This window comes from Lolium perenne, chromosome 4 (assembly GCF_019359855.2).
Source record: "Lolium perenne isolate Kyuss_39 chromosome 4, Kyuss_2.0, whole genome shotgun sequence".
In the NCBI taxonomy this organism is placed as follows: Eukaryota; Viridiplantae; Streptophyta; class Magnoliopsida; order Poales; family Poaceae; genus Lolium; species Lolium perenne.
This window is the reverse complement of record NC_067247.2, coordinates 144993405-144999521: the sequence shown is the minus strand read 5'-3', so window position 1 is coordinate 144999521 and position 6117 is coordinate 144993405.

The window sequence follows — 6117 nt, the reverse complement described above, 5'->3', positions numbered from 1 at the left end:
AAGTATCAACTTGGCTAGAGCCTCTACTAGCAACGGAGAGCATGCATGATCATAAACAACACATATATGATAGATCAGTAATCAACTTGACATAGTATTCCATATTCATCGGATCCCAACAAACACAACATGTAGCATTACAAATAGACGATCTTGATCATGATAGGCAGCTCACAAGATCTAAACATGATAGCACAAGAGGAGAAGACAACCATCTAGCTACTGCTATGGACCCATAGTCCAAGGATGAACTACTCACACATCAGTCCGGAGGCGATCATGGTGATGTAGAGTCCTCCGGGTGATGATTCCCCTCTCCGGCAGGGTGCCGGAGGCGATCTCCTGAATCCCCCGAGATGGGATTGGCGGCGGCGGCGTCTCTGGAACTTTTCTCGTATCGTGGCTCTCGGTAATAGGGTTTTCGCGACGTAGAGAATAAATAGGCGAAGAGGCAGAGTCGGGAGGCGCACGAGGGGCCCACACCATAGGGCGGTGCGCCCCCCCTTCCTGGTCGCGCCGCCTGGTGGGGTCGCTACCTCGTGGCCCCACTCCGTATCTCCTTCGGTCTTCTGGAAAGCTCCATGGAAAATAAGACCCTGGGCTTTTGTTTCGTCCAATTATGAGAATATTTCCTGTGTAGGATTTCTGAAACCAAAAAACAGCAGAAAATAGGAACTGGCGCTTCGGCATCTCGTTAATAGGTTAGTGCCTGAAAATGCATAATAATGATATAAAGTGTATATAAAACATGTGAGTATTGTCATAAAACTAGCATGGAACATAAGAAATAGATACGTTTGAGACGTATCAAGCATCCCCAAGCTTAGTTCCTACTCGCCCTCGAGTAGGTAAACGATAACAAGGATAATTTCTGAAGTGACATGCTACTATCATAATCTTGATCAATACTATTGTAAAGCATATGAGATGAATGAAGTGATTCAAAGCAATGGTAAAGACAATGACTAAACAACTGAATCATATAGCAAAGACTTTTCATGAATAGTACTTTCAAGACAAGCATCAATGAGACTTGCATAGGAGTTAACTCATAAAGCAATAAATTCTTAATAGAAGGTTTTGAAGCAATACAAAGGAAGATATAAGTTTCAGCAGTTGCTTTCAACTTTAACATGTATATCTCATGGATAATTGTCAACACAAAGTAATATGATGAATGCAAATAAGCAAGTATGTAGGAATCAATGCACACAATTGACACAAGTGTTTGCTTCTAAGATAGAAATAAGTAGGTAAACTGACTCAACATAAAGTAAAAGAAAGGCCCTTCGCAGAGGGAAGCAGGGATTACTATTTGTGCTAGAACTTTTTATTTTGAAAACATAGAAACAATTTTGTCAACGGTAGTAATAATTCATATGTGTTATGCATAAGACATCCTATAAGTCGCAAGCCTCATGCATCGAATACCAATAGTGCTCGCACCTTGTCCTAATTAGCTTGGATTTCCATGGATTATCATTGCATTACATATGTTTCAACCAAGTGTCACAAAGGGGTACCTCTATGCTGCCTGTACAAAGGTCCAAGGAGATAGATCGCATTTGATTTCTCGTTTTTGATAGATCTCAACTCGAGGACATCCATACCGGGACAACATAGAAAACAGATAATGGACTCCTCTTTAATGCATAAGCATTCAACAACAGATAATATTCTCATAAGAGATTGAGGATTAATGTCCAAACTGAAACTTCCACCATGATACATGGCTTTGGTTAGCGGCCCAATGTTCTTCTCTAACAATATGCATACTCAAACCATTTAATCATGATAAATCACCCTTACTTCAGACAAGACGAACATGCATAGCAACTCCCATGATATTCAACAAAAGTGTAATAGTTGATGGCGTCCCCATAAACATGGTTACCGCTCAACAAGCAACTTATAAGAAATAAGATACATAAGCTACATATTCTTTACCACAATAGTTTTTAAGGCTATTTTCCCATGAGCTATGTATTGCAAAGACAAGGAATGAAGTTTTAAAGGTAGCACGCAAGCAATTTACTTTGGAATGGCAGAGAAATACCACATAGTAGGTAGGTATGGTGGACACAAATGGCATAGGTTTTGGCTCAAGGTTTTGGATGCACGAGAAGAATTCCCTCTCAGTACAAGGCTTTGGCTAGCAAGGTTATTTGAAGCAAACACAAGTATGAACCGGTACATCGAAACTTACATAAGAACGTATTGCAAGCATTATAGGACTCTACACTGCCTTCCTTGTTGTTCAAACACTTCACCAGAAAATATCTAGACTTTTAGAGAGACCAATCATGCAAACCAAATTTCAACAAGCTCTACAGTAATTCTCCACTAATAGGTTCAAAGTACATGATGCAAGAGCTTAAACATGATCTATTTGAGAACTCAAAACAATTTCCAAGTATCAAATTATTCAAGACCATATACCAATTACCACATGAAGCATTTTCTGTTTCCAACCAAATAGCAATGAACGAAGCAGTTTTTAACCTTCGCCATGAACATTAAAAGTAAAACTAAGAACACCAGTGTTCATATGAAACAACGGAGTGTGTCTCTCTCCCACACAAGGAATGCTAGGATCCGATTTTATTCAAACACAAACAAAAATAAAAACATAGAGACGCTCCAAGTAAAGCACATAAGATGTGACGGAATAAATATATAGTTTCACTAGAGGTGACCTGATAAGTTGTCGATGAAGAAGGGGATGCCTTGGGCATACCCAAGCTTAGATGCTTGAGTCTTCTTGAAATATGCAGGGATGAACCACGGGGGCATCCCCAAGCTTAGACTTTTCACTCTTCTTGATCATATTGTATCATCCTCCTCTCTTGACCCTTGAAAACTTCCTCCACACCAAACTCAAAACAAACTCATTAGAGGGTTAGTGCATAATAAAAAATTCACATATTCAGAGGTAACACAATCATTCCTAACACTTCTGGACATTGCTCAAAGCTACTGAAAGTTAATGGAGCAAAGAAATCCATTCAACACAGTCAAAGAGGCAATGTGAAATAAAAGGCAGAATCTGTCAAAACAGAACAGTCCATAAAGACGAATTTTTTCGAGGCACTTAACATGCTCAGATGAAGAAGCTCAAATTGAATGAAAGTTGCGTACATATCTAAGGATTACTCATGATTTTTCACAGATTTTTCTGAGTTACCTAAAGAGAGATCTACTCAAATTCGTGACAGCAAGAAATCTGTTTCTGCGCAGAAATCCAAATCTAGTATCAACCTTACTACCAAAGACTTTACTTGGCACAACAATGCAATAAAGTAAAGATAAGGAGAGGTTGCTACAGTAGTAACAACTTCCAAGACACAAATATAAAACAAAAATTGCAGAAGTAAAATAATGGGTTGTCTCCCATAAGCGCTTTTCTTTAACGCCTTTCAGCTAGGCGCAAAAAGTGTGAACCAAGTATTATCAAGAGATGAAGCATCAACATCATAATTTTCACAACTTGTCACAATAGGTATCTTAGATGCTCCATTATCTAAATTTCCCATAGTGGTACTAAGGGCTTTATCAATTTTAGGCTTATAATAGTTCTTTGGCTTAGGCACCTTAGAGACATACATGAACTTTTGCTCCTTACCCACATAAGCTTTCTCCTTAAACTTAAGAGAAGAAAAAGTTGAACCCAAGGTTCCCATAGCTTCTTCAAGTTCACCAATCCTATGGGCTTGATTACCATGGATAGCACAAGTTTCTAAGACAGCAATTCTTTCATTAATTCCTCCTAGAGATTTATCAAGTTTATCAGTGTTATCAAGTAATATTTCCAATTTAGTCTCAACACTTGGAAGATTTTTCTCTATGGCCTCCAAGTTTTTCATGACATCTTCAAGAGAGATTTCAATTTTAGCTTCATTAATAGGTGGTATTCCAACTAGACTCTCAATAATGCAACTAGCTTCTAAAGCAGGAGTGCCTAGGAAATTACCTCCCGCAAGAGTATCAAGAACATACCTATTCCAGCTAGAGATACCAACATAAAAGTTTCTAAGTACGATAATAGTGGAGTGTTTCTTAGTGCACCTATGATGAGCATCACTAATTCTATACCAAGCATCTTTAAAACTTTCTCCCCCTTGTTGCTTAAATGAACGAACTTCAACTTCAGGATTACTCATTTTAGCAATAATAAAAATAAATAAAGCAAACTGAATTAAGTAAAGTAAATGCAAGTAACTAATTTTTGTGTGTTTTTGATATAAAGAAAGCAAACAAAACAGAAAATAAAATAAAGTAAAGCAAGACAATAACAAAGTAAAGAGATTGGATGTGAGAGACTCCCCTTGCAGCGTGTCTTGATCTCCCCGGCAACGGCGCCAGAAAACAGTCTTGATGACGCGTAAAGCACACGCCCGTTGGGAACCCCAAGAGGAAGGTGTGATGCGTACAACAGCAAGTTTTTCCTCAGTAAGAAACCAAGGTTATCGAACCATTAGGAGATGAAGGCCACGTGAAGGTTGTTGGTGAAGGAGTGTAGTGCGGCGCAACACCAGAGATTCCGGCGCCAACGTGGAACCTGCACAACACAATCAAAATACTTTGCCCCAACTTAACAGTGAGGTTGTCAATCTCACCGGCTTGCTGTAAACAAAGGATTAAACGTATGGTGTGGAGAATGATGTTTGTTTGCAAAGAACAACAGAGAACAATGATTGCAGTAGATTGTATTCAGATGTAAAAGAATGGACCGGGGTCCACGGTTCACTAGTGGTGTCTCTCCAATAAGATAAATAGCATGTTGGGTGAACAAATTACAGTTGGGCAATTGACAAATAGAGAGGGCATAACAATGCACATACATATCATGATGACTAATATGAGATTTACTTAGGGCATTACGACAAATAATATAGACCGCTATCCAGCATGCATCTATGCCTAAAAAGTCCACCTTCGGGTTAGCATCCGCACCCCTTCCAGTATTAAGTTGCAAACAACAGACAATTGCATTAAGTACGGTGCGTAATGTAATCAACACAAATATCCTTAGACAAAGCATTGATGTTTTATCCCTAGTGGCAACAGCACATCCACAACCTTAGAACTTTCTGTCACTGTCCTAGATTCAGTGGAGGCATGAACCCACTATCGAGCATAAATGAGTCCTCTTGGAGTCACAAGTATCAACTTGGCCAGAGCCTCTACTAGCAACGGAGAGCATGCATGATCATAAACAACAAATATATGATAGATCAGTAATCAACTTGACATAGTAACACAACATGTAGCATTACAAATAGACGATCTTGATCATGATAGGCAGCTCACAAGATCTAAACATGATAGCACAAGAGGAGAAGACAACCATCTAGCTACTGTTATGGACCCATAGTCCAAGGATGAACTACTCACACATCAGTCCGGATGCGATCATGGTGATGTAGAGTCCTCCGGGTGATGATTCCCCTCTCTGGCAGGGTGCCGGAGGCGATCTCCTGAATCCCCCGAGATGGGATTGGCGGCGGCGGTGTCTCTGGAAATTTTCTCGTATCGTGGCTCTCGGTAATAGGGTTTTCGCGACGGAGAGAATAAATAGGCGAAGAGGCAGAGTCGGGAGGCGCACGAGGGGCCCACACCATAGGGCGGCGCGCCCCCTTTCCTGGCCGCACCGCCTAGTGGGGTCGCCACCTCGTGGCCCCACTCCGTATCTCCTTCGGTCTTCTGGAAAGCTCCGTGGAAAATAAGACCCTGGGCCTTTGTTTCGTCCAATTCCGAGAATATTTCCTGTGTAGGATTTCTGAAACCAAAAACATCAGAATATAGGAACTGGCACTTAGGCATCTCGTTAATAGGTTAGTGCCGGAAAATGCATAATAATGATATAAAGTGTATATAAAACATGTGAGTATTGTCATAAAACTAGCATGGAACATAAGAAATTATAGATACATTTGAGACGTATCAGTTAGCTTTTCCTCCACTCCGGAGATGGCAAGCTCCACAACCACTTCACAAGCTCAACGAAGGAGAAGCCCGGGCCTCTTCACAATCTTCCTTGAAGAGATCACCGGAGCACCAACCGCCAAGCCAACTAGGAGGTCTCCCTCCAAGAGTAAGAAGCTCACGGTCTCTCAC